This window comes from Sus scrofa, chromosome 4 (assembly GCF_054392235.1).
Source record: "Sus scrofa isolate SSC_HxYL_T2T_F1_AM1 chromosome 4, Sscrofa_HxYL_maternal_Yorkshire_Landrace_v2.0, whole genome shotgun sequence".
Lineage (NCBI taxonomy): Eukaryota > Metazoa > Chordata > Mammalia > Artiodactyla > Suidae > Sus > Sus scrofa.
The window spans coordinates 21,859,605-21,876,270 of NC_139386.1; the positions used below are offsets into that span (position 1 = coordinate 21,859,605).

Below are 16,666 nucleotides of genomic sequence, written 5' to 3' on the forward strand. Positions count from 1 at the left end.
ATGTTTAAGGAAGGTTTTGAGTATTAGCAATGGACTCTAGTATTGCCTACAACTCAAGGATTTGAAGTTCTTATCTCTACTAATAATGAGCATTTAGGCAAACTAAATTTTTTTTCAGGGCCACACCCATGGCATATGGAGGTTCCCATGCTAGGGGTCACATTGGATCTGTAGCCACTGGCCTCCACCACAGCCACAGCAATGCCAGATCCGAGCCACGTCTGTGACCTACACCACAGCTTATGGCAACACCAGATCCTTAACGCACTGAGCAAGGCCAGGGATCAAACCCACATCCTCATGGACACTAGTCAGATTCGTTTCCACTGCGCCACAATGGGAACTCCTAGGCAAATTAAATTTTTAAAAAGCTATACTTTCAATCCACACAACTGAACATCAGAACATTTGAGATGTTTTAAGTTCTGTGCTATCCTTTGTCAAGAATGACTCATAGTAGAGAAAATATTTTAAAATAACATACCTGATAAGGATCTAGTATCCATAATACATTAAGAATTTATACAATTCAACAACAAAAGACATCCAAATTTAAAATGGACAAAGGATTTGAATAGATATTCTTGAAAGAGGCATAAATGTACAAAGAGCACATGAAAAAATGTTCAATGTCATTTTTAAAATGCAAATTAAAGCCACAGTGAAATAGTGATAGTTGCACAATATTGTAAATGTAATAAATGCCACTGGATGTTACACTTTAAAATGGTAATTCTGTATTATACATATATATTTATATATAGAATATATATTTTACTACAGTGAAAAGATTATGGAACGGAATGAATTGGAGGTATAAAACATGAACAGCTGTTTAAAGACATTTCGCTGTAAAGAGGAGTTGAGAAATGTTTCAACAGCTGGAACGGGATATAGAGTGAAAATTTTTTAAACATTGAAGACTATGTTATCATATAATAATTATCAAATGGTTACTTGCTGAATGGTGATTAGATATACAGCTACCAGAGAGACATAGAGGGTGGCAGGGTTCACCTGTGGATGAATAGATAAGACTGCCATTGAACCCTTTGATCTTAAATGGAAGATATCATGATGCACCCTTGCCTCTGATACTCATGGTCTCACTGTGCTAAAGAAATGATGACATTACGGAAGCAAGATAAAATATGGAAAGCCACTGGGACTAACTAATATGTTGCTGAAAATATCAGTTCATCTTCCCAAAGTGAAATAGTGGATAAAGCTCACTGATATTGTGCCAAGAACAAGATGTGGGGATAAGAAATCCAATTTCCAATTGATTAATTGTTGGCAAATAGAAGAACATATGAATAACTTGGAGCATTGGATGGTTACCTATAAGTATACTTCATAAATTCCAAATATTCTAAAGTAAAGACTGGTCAAAAGACATTCTGTGAATCTTTGGAATTTGGCTTATCTATGATTAAAATTATTCTCCATGTCTTGATGACATTTAAAAAATTTTTTAAACATTTTATTTTGGAGAACAGTCAAACATACACAGGGGTAGAGAGAGAATTCAAGTGATTTCCTCAGTACACTTCATCAAACTTCAACAATTATAGGCTCATAACCAATCCTATTTTTATACCCCCACCCACTCCTCCTCCCACTTCTTGAGGATTATTTTGTAATAATCCCAAATATTTTATGATTTAACTTGTGAATATTTTAGTATGAATCTCTGATAATGATGCTCTTTTAAACTATAACCACAATACCATTTCACACCTAAAATAAATATTTCTTTAGTATCGTCTTTTTGAACCCCATCTTCTATTAGCTAGTGGACAAAGAGTTTGCCCAGTTCCTAAAGTTTTATTCCACAACCTACATTCTTGTCAGTGGTTGAAGTAACCCTTTAATATAAATTAAATCCAGTTAATTCCAGACAAGAGTACACAATACTTAAGAAAAGTTTTATATTAGATTCACCTTTGCCAATGAAGGGTGATGGATTCTGGACCGTACAGAGAAGCAGCTATGGTTTTAACTATACTCCATATATGCTAAGGAGGAAAAGGTGCTGGCTAGAAAACTTTATGCAGGAATAGTTCATGACCTTTGCGCCTTGATAATTCTGCCAAGGTGAGCAGAGACATTTTGATATAGACTTGATATGGCCAAAGAGAAAGGCCATTTGGTTTTAGAGGCAGCATCTTGAAGAGAGATATAATAGAAAGCTTTCCAGGACTCAATTCACCAACCGCTACCAATTTCAGAAAGCATGGAAATGTTGCCTTCAAAGGAAAAAGTATTGTCAGTGAGCCTAAAATTTAGAATAGGATTAAACATGTAAATTCAATTCTTCACCATGAAGGCAGTGACTGTAGAAGCACAAGATACTAGAGAAGCTGATTATAACTACTGATTTACAGATCTTGGTTCCCCCGGCCACACACACACTCCTACTCATAGTTTAAAATACTGTGTTAAAAAAGGGGAAGGGGGAGTTCCCGTCGTGGCGCAGTGATTAACGAATCTGACTAGGAACCATGAGGTTGCGGGTTCGGTCCCTGCCCTTGCTCAGTGGGTTAACGATCCGGCGTTGCCGTGAGCTGTGGGGTAGGTTGCAGACGCGGCTCGGATCCTGCGTTGCTGTGGCTCTGGTGTAGGCCAGTGGCTACAGCTCCGATTCGACCCCTAGCCTGGGAACCTCCATATGCCGAGGGAGCGGCCAAAGAAATATCAAAAAGACAAAAAAAAAGGGGGGGGTTTATATGACAAAGATTTGGAAGAACGTATCTGGTGGGAGACTTACCAGCATGATCAAGAAAGTGAGAAGGCAAGGAGTTCCCACTGTGCTGCAGCAGGTTATGGACCTGGCATTGCCACAGTTAAGGCATAGGTCATAGCTGCAGCTCAGAGTCAGTCTCTGGCCCAGGAACTTCCATAGGCTGCAGGTGTGGCCAAAAAAGAAAATGAGAAGTCAGGGGTACTTGAAAGTGAAACTTATAGAGGATAAAATTCTTCCAGTGAAATTATAAAACAGTACTCTGTGAAGAACAGCTAACTGGTAGACCATAGAAGACTGATCTGAGACCAGACTTGTTTTTATGCTCCCTGTATCGAAAAGCACTTGAACCAGGTAAATGTTCACATCAGTGGACTACGGCTGCAAATAACAGAAAAAGTGAAAACATCAAGGTCTGACTTTTCTTTTTTACATAAAAAAATGTCTGGATGTAGGCAGCTGAGGGGTTACATGACATCTCCACAAAGTTATCATGAACCCAAGCTTCTTCACCTCACTGCTCCACTATCCCTAGCATAACTATTATGGTAATAGTCCAAAATGGCTGCAAGAGCACTAGCTATCACATCCATGTGCCAAATAATAAGATGGGGGAAGAGAGGAAGGGTGAGCTGCTCCTTTTTAAGAAACCTAGGAATGACCCCACAACACTGAGCAGAATCTGTTAACCTGGTCATACATAGATGGAAAGGCTGGCAAATGGAATCTTTTTAGCTCGGTGCCGTATGCCAAACTAAAGAAAAAGGAAAAGGTATTGGAAAATAATGCTCAGTTTTTGTTATGGAACTCAACATAGAATAAAGATAGAATAAAGAAGAAAACCAAATCTCAGGAAAAACAAATAGTAAATGTGTTTGGGAAATAAGTATGTAATTAGATGCCCAAATGCCAATAATAGTAACTACAATAATATTAAAAGAATACTATTCACCAAGCTCCAACAATGTGCCAGGAACTATGGTAAATAATTTAGACATGTAATGAAGACCAATGCCATGAAGGTGTACCTATAAGGAGCCTGATTTTACAGATCAAAAAAAAAAAAAAAACTGAGCCTCAGAGAAGTTAAGCAACTTGCTCAACATCACACAGCTACTAAATGGAAAGAGCCATGACGGAAGCTCAGGTCCACCTGGTTCCAAATATATATATTTAGGGCCGCACCCATAGAATATGGAAGTTCCCGGGCTAGGGGTCAAATTGGATCTGGCCTATGGCACAGCCATAACAACACCAGATCCAAGCTGTATCTGTGACCTACACCACTGCTCATGTAATGCTGGCTCCTTAACCCATTGAGGGAGGCCAGGGATCCAACTCGCATCCTCATGGATACTCGTCGGGTTTGTTACCAATGAGCCACTATGGGAACTCCCCCAAAGTCTATTCTTTAAAAAATCCTTTCCTCTTGATGTGGTTCACATACAAGGAACCTCTGAATTGTCTGGAAGCTTGCTTAAAAAAAAAAGAAAAAAGAAAAGAAAAATCTTGGGCCCATCCCAAACAGCTATATACAAATCTGCCCTTTAACAGGATCCCGAGATGAGCTATAAACCCATTAAAATTGGAAAATCAGGAGTTCCTTTTGCGGTTTAGCAGGTTAAGAACCCGACTAGTATCCATGAGGATGTGGCTTTGATCCCTAATCTTGATCGGTGGGTTAAGGATCTTGCCATGAACAAGATCAGCTGTAGGTCGAAGATGCAGCTTGGATCCTACCCCTAGCCTGGGGTCACAGGTGCAGCCCTAAAAAATAATAATAATAATAATAAATTAAAATAAAATTGGAGGAGTTCCTATCGTGGCTCAGTGGTTAATGAATCTGACCAGGAACCATGAGGTTTCGGGTTCGAACCCTGGTCTTGCTCAGTGGGTTAAGGATCCGGCACTGCCGTGAACAGTGATGTAGGTTGCAGACACGGCTCGGATCCTACGTTGTTGTGGCTCTGGCGTAGGCCGGTGGCTACAGCTCCGACTAGACCCCTAGCCTGGGAACCTCCATTTGCCCCAGGAGCGGCCCTAGAAAAAGGCAAAAAGACAAAAATAAATAAATAAATAAAAATAAAAAATAAAATAAAATAAAATAAAATTGGAAAATCACTCTCTGCCACCCTACTATGGATATATACCAGGCCTCGCTGATAATAAAACCTCGATTTCGCTCTAAGGGAAAGAATTTCGGTCTATTTTGGTACAATGTCAGTTTCCATAATAATATTAATTCCTCACATACCATTAGCAGTGAGGGGAATGATTTCCAAATAACATGGAGGTTACATTAGTTCAGGTGTGATTTTTTTTTTCCTTCCCCTAACACATTAATTCTTTTAACCCCTCAAGTTGCAGCAAAGCACATTAAAACAGGCCTGTACATTGTGTCCATTCCCTTCCAGTCTCTAGGCTCCATAGAGCCCCTTGCTGTATCTTTGAAATGCTTACTGCAGGAGTTTCTTTTATAACACAGCAGCTTCTACCTTTCTTTACACCTCTTCCATCCGGCCATCTTCACCTTCTTTTTAAGCACTGTATTTGCTCTACTATTTCCTGGACTGGTGGTCATTTAACATCTTTTTAATTTTGCAAAGATTTTTTTTTTATTACGATGTTACCATTTTTGTTAGTTGCATTGGTTTTAAGAGATCTATCCCAACCCTATTTTCCTCCTGCGTGCCCTACTATTTTTAGTAAGCAATTTGCAGAATGAAAAGGACAATGTGTATCACATTATCACAAAGTATCTGCATTCTGGAATGGCTAGAGGGGTTCAGAGGAAATACTATCTGTCTGCTTTTGGATAAGCACCCAGTATTTTCAAAATGCTACATTATTACAGAAGAGTTGGTGGGCTTCCAAGTAGAGGATATGCCTCAAAATAGTCAAAGACAAAAACATCCAGGTGAAGAGTTAAAAGTGCTCCTGGCATTGAATGTTGTTAGCATAATGAAATTTTCTGAGAAAAATCAAAGTGACTAACATAGACCCTGACCCAACTTCTACCTTTGAAGCTTCCCCTGGTCTCTGCCTCAGTCATTGTCAAACTCACACTCCCATTTGGCCCAGAGACCCACAGCATCCTTGGGCCCACTCCTGGACTCCCGGGACTTTTCTCTGCTGACACCTAACTACTTAAACAGACCCTTAGTGCAGCCTTGACAGGCTGCTTGCAGCCACTCTCCAGAGTAGAATCCTGATTCAAACACGCATGCCTGAAGCTGAGCACATGACTATGAATGAAATCTACCATTTCTATGGCTTTCAAAACCCTCTCCCATACATGTTACCACCACTCACTTAGTATCTATGGTATTAAGATTGATATTTCAACAGCGATGTTTTGTCCTTAATCACTCTGCTTCTTAAATATAATGTGTCTGATTATAACATTTTTGACTATGACGGTGTCTTTAAAATGTGTTTCCTCCTTGATCAATTGTTACCATCCTTTTTAAGGGATTAAAAAAATTGTTGACATTATAAGTCAGAATTTACTACATTTTTGGTCATTTTCTGTCAGTTTTTCTCTATTTAGTCTAAAATCTTAAAAGAGACTATTCACTCTTTCTGGGCTGCCCTTTAATGAACTTAAGAAAGCTCAAGCAACAAATATTTTATACTTTTGATCTTTCTTTAAGTAATGTTCAGTTCTGGTGCAACATACTTAATACTCATCCACGATTATTATTGAAATACTCCTGAAAAATCTATCCATTTGCCTAATTCCTTTTTTTTTTTTTTTTTTTTTTTTGTCTTTTTAGGGCTGCACCCACAGTGTGTGGCAGTTCCCAGGTTAGGGGTCAAATCAGAGCTGTAGCTGCCAACCTACACCACAGCTCATGAGAAGGTTGGATCCTTAACCCACTGAAGGAGGCTGAGGATTGAAAAGAACCTGCATCCTCATGGATCCTACTCAGGTTGCTTACCATCGAGCCGCGAAGGGAACTCAAGCCCTATTCCTCTCTTAAACCCCTTCTACTTATGATATATTTTTCATATCATAGAGAATTATGTTTTCAAAGTTTGGCAATTCAGAGGAACAAGTCTATAAATGTGTATAAATCTTAACTCTGTTACTATGTGTTGATCATCTATTTCTGTAACAGTTTTTTTTTTTTTTTACAAAATGTCTCAGTTATGTGTGTGTGTGTTCCTGAAATAATGACATAGAAAGCATACAGCTGTTTTATACACATGCTCAAGACAGTGGCGGCATGCAGCTCTTCAGACAGTGATTATCCCAAATCATATGTCATCAACTGAGTAAGCAGAAAAGAAAAATACATTATTTCAATTGAGGGAAGATTAGATCTGTAATTTAGATCTGTCCTGCCATGGTTTTAGTCAAACAAATTCACAATTATTAAAATTGCATGTTTTTCATGGCAAAATTGCACATTCATCAAATAAGTATTTCCAGGTAAAGGAGATATCGACCGTAGGTAACTTCTGTAGCAAGAAAGGCTAACTCAATGTTTTATTATAAGGAAATAAGTGAATATGTTGACAGGAATGGACTTCAAGCCAGAACATACACCTTGTTCAAAAGAATCAAATCCAGGAGTTCCCCTGTGTGCAACAGGTTAAGGATCGGTGGCAGTGTTTCTGCAGTGGCTGAGGTCACTGCTCTGGCACAGGTCAGTCCCTGGGCTGGGAACTTCCACATGCCTGCAGTTACTACCATAAAAAAAAAAAAAAGTCAAATCCAGCAGATTTAGGGAATTAGGGTTGTCTGTAAAGAAACTCTATAAAGAGCCATGGAGAGCTATTGGGTAAGAAATGTTTCAAAAAATAGTAGTAGTACCTTGGGAGTTCTGTACTGGAGAGAGAGAGAGAAATATTTGCCATACTTTGCTGGCTATTTCATTACTCAAAAGGTAGAAAGAGCAAAATTAATAGTCATAATTAATTGAATAATTACTCAATTTCAACCACTACACTAAGTACTCTGTATATATGATCTTATTTAAATCTCTCAACAATCATGAAGAGTATTGTTTCCATTTTTATAAATTAAGAAATCAAAACCAAGAGAAGTTAAGCAGATTGCATATGGGAAAACTGCTGAGAGGTAGAAAAGATGGGTTTGAACCCAAAACCCATATTATAACTTTCCTTCAAAGATAGAGAGGAAAAAGCCTTAGATAGAACAGTAAACCTATTCATTTCAATGTTAGACTTGTTACTAGAAATTAGGAAAACAGATTTTTTTTTCATTCAAATTAAGAGGAAACGTGATCCCACTGACAAAAACTCTAAAAGCTAATGTAATCTATGAGAGACACCAAGCAGCAATGCGTGATCATCTGACCATATTTTGAAATGGACAGAGATTTAAACTGAAAATTAACATCAGCAATGGAGAAGGATTCACCATGCAATGTAGTCTCATGCATGCCATCCTTAACCTGCCTGGAAACTTTCCCCAGATGATCGGTTTTATGTCATTTTGTAGCTGATACACTTAAATTATTTTGGAGTGTTAAATTATAAGGTTCACCAAGAGAAACTGAACTGTTCTATCGTAAACAGGTTGTTAATGAGAGAATGTACTTTTTGTTTGTTTGTTTAGCTGGTTTTTTGGAGATGACAAAACAATTGCCAGAGTTGAGTTTATGAAAGGCACACCAGGAGGAAGGATTTACATGTTTTAAACACTCAGTCTGTATTGGCTGAGGGAAATCACATTGAAAATAATAAAAGGGCTTGTACCCCTTCCCTACTCAGCTTGGGATTTCAACAACTATCCTTAAGGCCAGCCTCTTAACCTCCCCACTAAAAAACAAAAGAACGAATTTCAAAAATTGTCCAATTAAGATAGGATAGTTACTCCGGGAAACTTGGAGTTCCAGCTGCCATGGCCACTTGGCTAATGGATTCCAGCTTGTGAGCTGAACCCTGTCCCACGCCACTGTCACATGACCCAGAAGGAGTGGAGCACAAGACTGCCCACTGTCTCATCCATCTGAGTTGTGTTGTATATTGTTAAAACCCTGGAACGGTGCAGGACTTAAAGGCAGTTGCTGAATGTATATGCTTAACTGTTTTTCCTGCATATTTCTTTATTCTAAAATATGTCTATACTCAGAAATTATGATGGAGCAGTAAATTATTTCTTTATCTTGTAAGACTTCCCAAACAAGCCATTAAAGATCTAGCACACAACTGGGCTGGATTAAAAGTGGTAGGTGTCCACATCAAAAGATCATTATCTTATTATCCTCTGCTCTGGCTAGGAGCATTTTGTCTTGCTTTAGGTGCCATTCTTTAGAAAAAAAAAATTTTAATAGAGGAGAATAATGGTGATATCAACTATAAAGATAGTAATAAAAATAATTACTTGCAAGATGCCCTGCATCATTCTAACTGCGTGAACACGTTATTAATTCATGAATCCTCCGAACAATTCTTGGGTGAGAAACCGGAAGCACAGAGAGGCTGTTATTTCTGGTCCTACAAGTAGAAATTGACAGGGCCATTTTGTAAAGCCCTAAAGTTCCGTGTGAGATGGGACCTTTTTTTTTTTTTTATAGTAATGGTGTTATCTTAAATAAGAGGATTAGGGAACTGGCTTTTAAACTGAGATGCGGAAAAAGAATTAATTAGGCAAAAGTGGAGGAGATGGAAATGTAAAATTGTTCTAAGAATAGGGAGCAGCGAGTGCAAAAATCTTGAGGTAGGTGTATGCTTGATGCGTTTGATTATTTAAAAGGCAGAGTAACTGGAGCAGAGTGAGGAAGAAAGGAACGACAAAGAGGAGTCTGGAGCTGAAGGCAGAGGCTAGATCTTGTATCATCTTCAGCATTTTGGTTAACAGTAAATGGGTAGATACTTCTCCTTACAGGGGCATTACATCCCAAACCTTAGCTATCATAGTATGTGGTTCAGAGAAGACCAGCTATTAAGACAGGTTGACTGAATGAATGAACCCCTGCATTTTAAATAACTTATTTCAGAGTCTTGTGTGATATTCTTTGCTACAGAACCTTGAAAATGAATTTTTGTGTCAAGGACACACAAAACTGCGTAGAGTTTTTCTTTTAAAACCAGCGCAAGTATAACGCTAACCCCAATTACTCGCTTGGGGGAAAGCACTGCGCGTGCGCCGCTCGCCAGTTTCGCAACGCTCTAAGACCCTCTAGCAAAGGAATCACCTTTGCGCTTGCTCGGTTCTGAGCTGCTTGCCCAGAGGGCGGGTTCCATTGAAAAGGAAATGGTCACCGCGCCTGCGTCGCTGCTTCTGGGGCTTAGGCTGGCTGGGCAGGCGCACAGGTACCATTTTGACCGTAAACATCCTGCCGATTTGAACCGAGGATTTGGGCGGCAGGAAGAGCCGCGGCGTAACGGCAGCCATCTTGTTTGTTTGAGTGAATCGGAAAGGAGGCGGCGGCTGTGGCGGCGGCGGGAGCTGCTCCGAAGCTACACCGCACAAGGGCTCCCCCCCTTTCCCCGCCCCCTCCCCCGACCCTTTTCCCCTCCCCAGGCCACCCAGCCCGCCCAACTCCCGGCGGAGAACAAGGTAAGAGAGTCGGCCGACCCCTTCTTATCCTCCGGCTCCCTCCCCCCACCCCTTCTCCGCCGTGTAGCCGTCGGGGAGCCGGGCTCCGGGGGATGGCGGGGAGCAGGAGGGCGAGGGAGACGGCTGCACAGTCCTCGCCCTGGGACAGGGCCGCGCCGCCACCCTCCGAGCTCCCAAACGGCAGCGCCGCGCGCGGAGGCCCCTTGCTCTGGGCCCGCCCTCGGCCGGGACCCGCGCAGCTTGGGCCCGCATCATCGCTTGTTGGCTCACAAATGGTGCTGGTCTCTTCCGAGGCCAAAAAAGCCGTTACCCGGCCGGCCCCTCGGGGAGCCGCATTTCCCCGAGGAAACAGGAAATCTTGGGAGGTGGAGGGCGAGGACGAGGTTTGAACGAGCCCGCTCTGGGGACCGGGCCGCCTACTGCTCGGGTGAAAATGGCTGTCTAGGAAGACGCGGGATTCCGGGCGGGAGGCGGCGGCGGCGGGCCGGGCGCCGGCGATGCCAGCCCGGAGAGCCCCTAAAGTCTGGCGGGCGAGGGTGCAGGGGGTCGGGGACACGCGGGCCCTGCCTTCTCCGTGGGGCCGGAGGGCGGCGGCGGGGCCCTCGCCAGGGACTGCCGCTGCTCCCCCTTCCATTTTTTTTTTTTTAAAGGAAAACTTTTACGTTGAGGATATTAAATATTGGATAGACCAATAGAAAACGCGACCTGGGGAAGTGGTTTCTGATTGTTAGGAAATTAGCATAATTAGTTTTTCTCCCCGAATTTCCTAATGTTTAAGGAAATTAGGTGTGGTGGAGACGTTTCGGGGAGGTGTGCGTTTCTGACAAACGCTTGGTGCCTTTTTCCTTGCTGAGAAGGTTTTCAGAATGATGTGCTGTGACAGTGGGGTGACACTGTCGAATTGTGCTGCCAGACCTAGCGGCCTTCTTCATAGTGGAGAGAAGGAAACGCTGAAGGGTTTATCTGGCCAGCTTATGATAGGTTAGAGTTTCAAGGTTCAAAAATGTGCCTGTGTTTTCAAGGGTTTCTGATTAAAGCTTTTGTGGTTTTATCGACTTTTCTTTGCAAGCCAAAGTTAGTATCTGCTCTCCTTCTATTGTTTGGAATGATCGCTGAATTGCAGGAGGGGAAAAATTCTGTTTTCCGAAAATGAATGTAAATGCCAGTGAGCTCTGTGATTGTGCAGAATTTTGGAGACAGGGTGGAGGTTTCTAAAGTTGTGGAGTCGTTGAATTTCTTTAATGTTGGAGGCGACTAATCAGTTACTTTCAGAAAGCTACTGATGAGGACATATGCCATATCCAGTAATTAAATTACTTAGTTTGTAGAGGAGGTGACAGCAGTGCATAACCAATGGACATTTTTTATTTATAAGTCAGAATTACATTGGTAGAGCTTAACTTTTACCTTTGTGTTTGCAGACTAAACACTTCAGTACACTCTAGTATTAGTTTTTCTTGAGGAAGAGAATTTCTTTCCTGATGAATTCCTATTTACTGGGACAAAGATTCTGATACATTTTATTCCTTAGAGTTTGGTACTGTAGGGAAATTTATTTATTGGAAATGAGGATTTTGTGGGTTTTGTTTAAATGTTGTGATGTCAGAATTGTTGGGTATGATCATGCTAAGTGGTATGTGCTCTGCTGTGAGGTTTTTTTTTCCCCAAAAAAGTAACTTTTTGCATGTATTGGTTATGATCTTCTATTTAATTCTCATCCAGTCTGGCAAACATTCCCATTTTTTAGATGAAAAGGCTAAGATTCAGATATTTGAATCACTACAAATGAATGAAGGAACTGAATTTGAACCCAGGACTGTCTGATTGTAAAACTCTTGTTCAAAGAAATTTAGTACCAAAAAGGAGGGGAGTTCTAGTGTGTAGGGTTGGAAATACCTTCTGTCCCTGAACCACTCCCCCACCAACCCCAAAGATAGTTCCATTCTTATCTGAGTTAGATGTTGATGGTTTCCAAGGTTAGTAATCACTTAATTTCCACCTTCCAGGCTTTTATAGTTAGGGAAAATTAACTAACAGATTAAGCAGCTTAACTTGCTAGTTAATGGCAGAGCACTCCCAATATAATTTTTACCTTGAGTAGGTGATGTATGTGTGTGCCTCAAGTTTAAACAAAGGTGGGGGGAATAAAGCCCAGCAATACAAAAGGGTAGGCCTCACTTTCTCACTGGACCCACTTTCCACAGGTGACCAGTATCATCGTTTTATTTGCACTTTAAAGATAACGTTATTTTCATGCAAGTGCATGTTATATACATGTATAGGAAGAGAACTCTTAACACTTTTAAATCTTATGTTTAACACTTAAACATATCATTGTTTAAGAGTACGTGGAGTTCTATTGTAAAGTCGCTTTAGGGCCTAGGTAGGTTATTTCTAATACTTTGCTATTGAAAGCCATGCTGGCAAGCAAGGCAACATAGTGTTGTAGTAGGACATGTGGGCTCTGAAGTTCAGGTTCCACTTGTATTAAATACTGATGATCTTTGCCACATTCCTTATCCTCTCCTGTTTTGTTTCCTGGTCTGTGAAATGGGCCAGTATGTATCTTATAAGACTGTCATGAAGAGGATGGACACAAAATACTTAGCGCTTAGTAAGGTTTTTTTAAAAGTTTATTATTATAATACATCCTCAAGTATACCTTTGGTTTACTACTGAAAGTGCAGTTTATGGTTAGAAACATCTTAAATTTACATTTTCGCATTCCTAAATACGTTCTAAAATATCAGTATGCCATTTCACATCAGACTTAAATACTTTTAGGATCAATTTTTAAAAGTTGGTTGCTTCAGAAAAAATTGGGAAATCATGAAATTGCTAAGCCATGCTTTGGGACCAGATGCAGGCTTTCTGCTAAGATCTTTTGTAAAGGATTAGCAACTTTTAGAACCTTAAAAACTTAGAGATTAATCATTTTTTTTAAACATTTGTTAAAGGTTTGGCATTGCTAAGGGAAAAAAACATTTTCAAAGGCAACAATGATTATACTTTATTCTTTTTTAGATATAAGTCAATAGTTGATCCACCACTGTGTACGAAGCTTCCTTTAGTTATTAGGGTGATTTCCTCTTGGTAATTATTTCCCAGATTAATTTTAGCACCACTGTGCTTTAGTTACTCCCCATCTCATGCCAAGAAAGCATTTATTTAGGAATCTCTGCCTCGGCATAGCTGGTATATTTTAGGCTTGGTACTCTGACTAGCAACTGAAGTGCTTGCTGACCATGAGCTGCTGACACCTGTTGAGAAGTGCCAGTAGTTTCAATTTCTAAAATATCCAGAATTTTTTACATATATCTATTATGAGATCACTTGGTGTATTTCATTTTCTTATTCATTAAGCACATATTTAGCAGTTGACATGCAGAGGGAGTATTCAGGGGACGAAATATTAAGAGTTTCTTATTTGGAACACAGCTTGGGGCTTGTTGTGTATGACAGTGACTATATTTCTAAGAACACACTGCGGTATTGGAGTTCTACAAAATCTTACAGATTGTATTTATAATACTGTAGAAACAACTTAGTTTTTACACTATCAAACCTTTTAAGAATTGAAGTAGAAGCACTGCAACCTAGGACGATCTCTTTGATTATGGGAAGCATATTTTTATCTACTGAGTGGGATGTAATGTACACTTTAGGTGTTATTTAATGGTTCTACTTTTACCTTAGAGTGTTTGATCTGAAGTTTTCCTACTTTATATTCCTTAGTTCTTTTCTTAATCTCACATTTAAGAAAAAGAGTTCACAACATCAGGCAGTTGATGAACCCTGTTTTATTTTTTCTTCTGAGAAAATTTTCCTTGTGTGAATTAATGATCCCCCTGGAAGCATCTAGTTCAGAGAATGAAAATTCCATTTAGTGATGGAAAATGGAGATGAGGCAAACATAATTATTCTTGCACCACCACACTCCCAGACATTTTTAACAGGCATGAAATCTCTTGCCTGGGGAATGTTTAATATATATGTATTTTCTGTACCTCCTTGGAAAGAATGGGCACAGTTTTTAATTGAAAGTACAATAAGCAGAGTTCGTTTTAATTTTTCTTTTTCAGGGCCACACCTGCAGCACATGGAAGTTCCCAGGCTAGGAGTCAGATCAGAGCTGCATCTGTAACCTACACAAGCAGCTTGAGGCAACACCAGATCCTAACCTACTGAGCAAGGCTGGGGATTGAATTCGCATCCTCAGGGATACTAGCCAAGGGTTCATTTCTGCTGTGCCACAAATGGGAACTCCCTTGTTTAAAATTTCCAGTCCCTTTATAAAAACATAAAAATTCAAGTAAAGTAACTTATTCTGGGTCTTTTTTCTTAGGCTAATTCAAGGAAATTTTGTATTCCCAATAGCCATGTGTAAGAGATGCAGTTTCTCTGTATCATCACCAGCATTTGGTGTTGCCATTTTTTATTTTTGCTCTTGTAAGAGGTGTGCAGTGATATCTTACTGGGTCTTAATTTGCATTTTCCTAATGACTAGTGGTGCTGAGCATCTTTTTTGTTTTTAATTTGCCATCGGTATATTCTCTTTGAAATTCTTTATTTCTTTTGCCCATTTCTTGTGTGTGTGCATGTGTGTTAACTCTGGTTTTGAGAGTTCTTTACTCTAAATCTAGAGCTTTTTTAGGTATGTGGTTTGCAAGTTTTTTTTTTTTTTTTTTCCATTTTCTATCTTGTCTTTGCATCCTTGGTGGGTTCTTTCATAGAGCAAAAGTTCTTAATATGATGAAGGCCAATTTATTAGGTTCTTTACCTTATATGGGATGTGGTTTTGGTGTAATATCTAAAAATTCTTACCAAGCTTTAGGTACCAAGGTGTCCCCTTATGGTTTTGTGGGGTCTTTTTAAAAATAGTTTTACATTTATGTCTGTGATTTATTTTGAATTAATTTTTATATATAATATGTGAGGTTTAGGGTTTTTTTGTTTTTTTTGTTTTGTTTTGTTTTTGCCTGAGGGTGATGTGCAATTGCTCAAGCACCATTTGTCAAAAAGACTAAATTCAGACCTCCTTTGATTTACTTTTGTAACTTTGTGAAGAAAGTCCATTGGATTTAATTGTGTGGATCTGTCTATTTCTGGGTTCTCTTTCCATTGATCTGTGTGTCTTTCTCTTCACACAGCGTTAATTATTAAACTATATAAATCTTGAAATTGGCTAGATTGATTTTTCCCACTTTTTTCTTTTGTCTTTTTTAGGGCCACACTTGTGGCATATGGAGGTTCCCAGGCTAGGGGTCAAATCGAGGCTATAGCTGCCGGCCTGCACTCTAGCCATAGCAATGCCAGATCCAAGCCACATCTGCAACCTACACCACAGTTCAAGGCAACGCCTGATCCTTAACCCACAGATCGACGCCAGGGATCAAACCTGTAATCCTCATGGATTCTAGTCCGATTTTGTTTTGTTGAGCCATGATGGGAACTCCCCACTTTATTTTTCTTTTTCAAAATAGTTTTAGCTATTTTAGTTCCTTTGCCTTTCCTTGTAAATTTAGAAAAACCTTGTCAGTAGCTATTAAAAAACCTTAGTAGAGTTTTGATAGGAGCAGTGTTAAGGTTTCTTTGAAAACTAAAGATACACTTTTGATGCTGTCCAGTCAACACCTCAGGACATTTGTCCCAGAAAAATGAAAGCTTACATTGACCAAAAGTCTGTTTATACAAATATTCATAGCAGAATATTTGAAATAGCCAAAAACTGGAAAAAACCAAACATCCTTAAGTAGGTGGGTGATGGCTAAGCATATTGCAGTATAGTCATCCCATGGAATGCTACTCAGCAATAAAAAGGAACATGTTTTACATGGAACACCTGGGTGGATTTTTTTAGCATGATGCTGAATCCAAGAAGCTATTCCAAAAAGTCACATACTATATGGTTCCATTTACATAACATTCTCAAAATGATAACATTTGAGTAAAGAACAGAGTGGTGGTTGGCTAGATCTTAAGAATGATAGGGAGCAAGGGATAGGAGTAACAAATTTTGAAAAGTTTTGAAATCTTAAGTACTTTTTGTATGTTATGGATGTGCTTGAGTTTATTTTTGTAAAAGCATGACATCTTTTTCTAGTCATGGACATTATAGAAAAAGATAAATTCATTTGGCAACATAGAATTTTTGAAGAGGGAAAATACATGATATTTGGGAAATAATCTGTTTATACAATTCATGTTCTCTCCAAGCTGGAGTTTCTCAGGCTTTTTTTTTTTTCCGCCTCTTAGGAATTAATACATTAGCTTACTGAAAGAAAAATAAAGAATGATATATTTGTTTTTCTACTAGGACTATTTCAGTCGTGAAATAAATTGCTATGTTATTATCCTGAATTTATTTAAATTATAAGTAGTCAAGTGCA

The 16,666-nt window shown here is 39.4% G+C and overlaps 1 protein-coding gene across 2 annotated transcripts in view; it reads left to right on the forward strand.

Annotated features, from left to right (window-relative positions):
- Positions 1-10,110: 10,110 nt before the first annotated feature.
- RAD21 (RAD21 cohesin complex component) overlaps positions 10,111-16,666 on the forward strand; it is a 29,529-nt gene continuing 22,973 nt past the window's right edge. The window contains exon 1 of one of the 2 annotated variants that reach the window (XM_005662889.4): positions 10,111-10,277. The gene's annotated coding sequence lies outside the window, so the exon portion shown is untranslated. Of the gene's footprint in view, positions 10,661-16,666 lie in introns of both variants that reach the window. The other variant, XM_085021829.1, reaches the window with a different exon arrangement.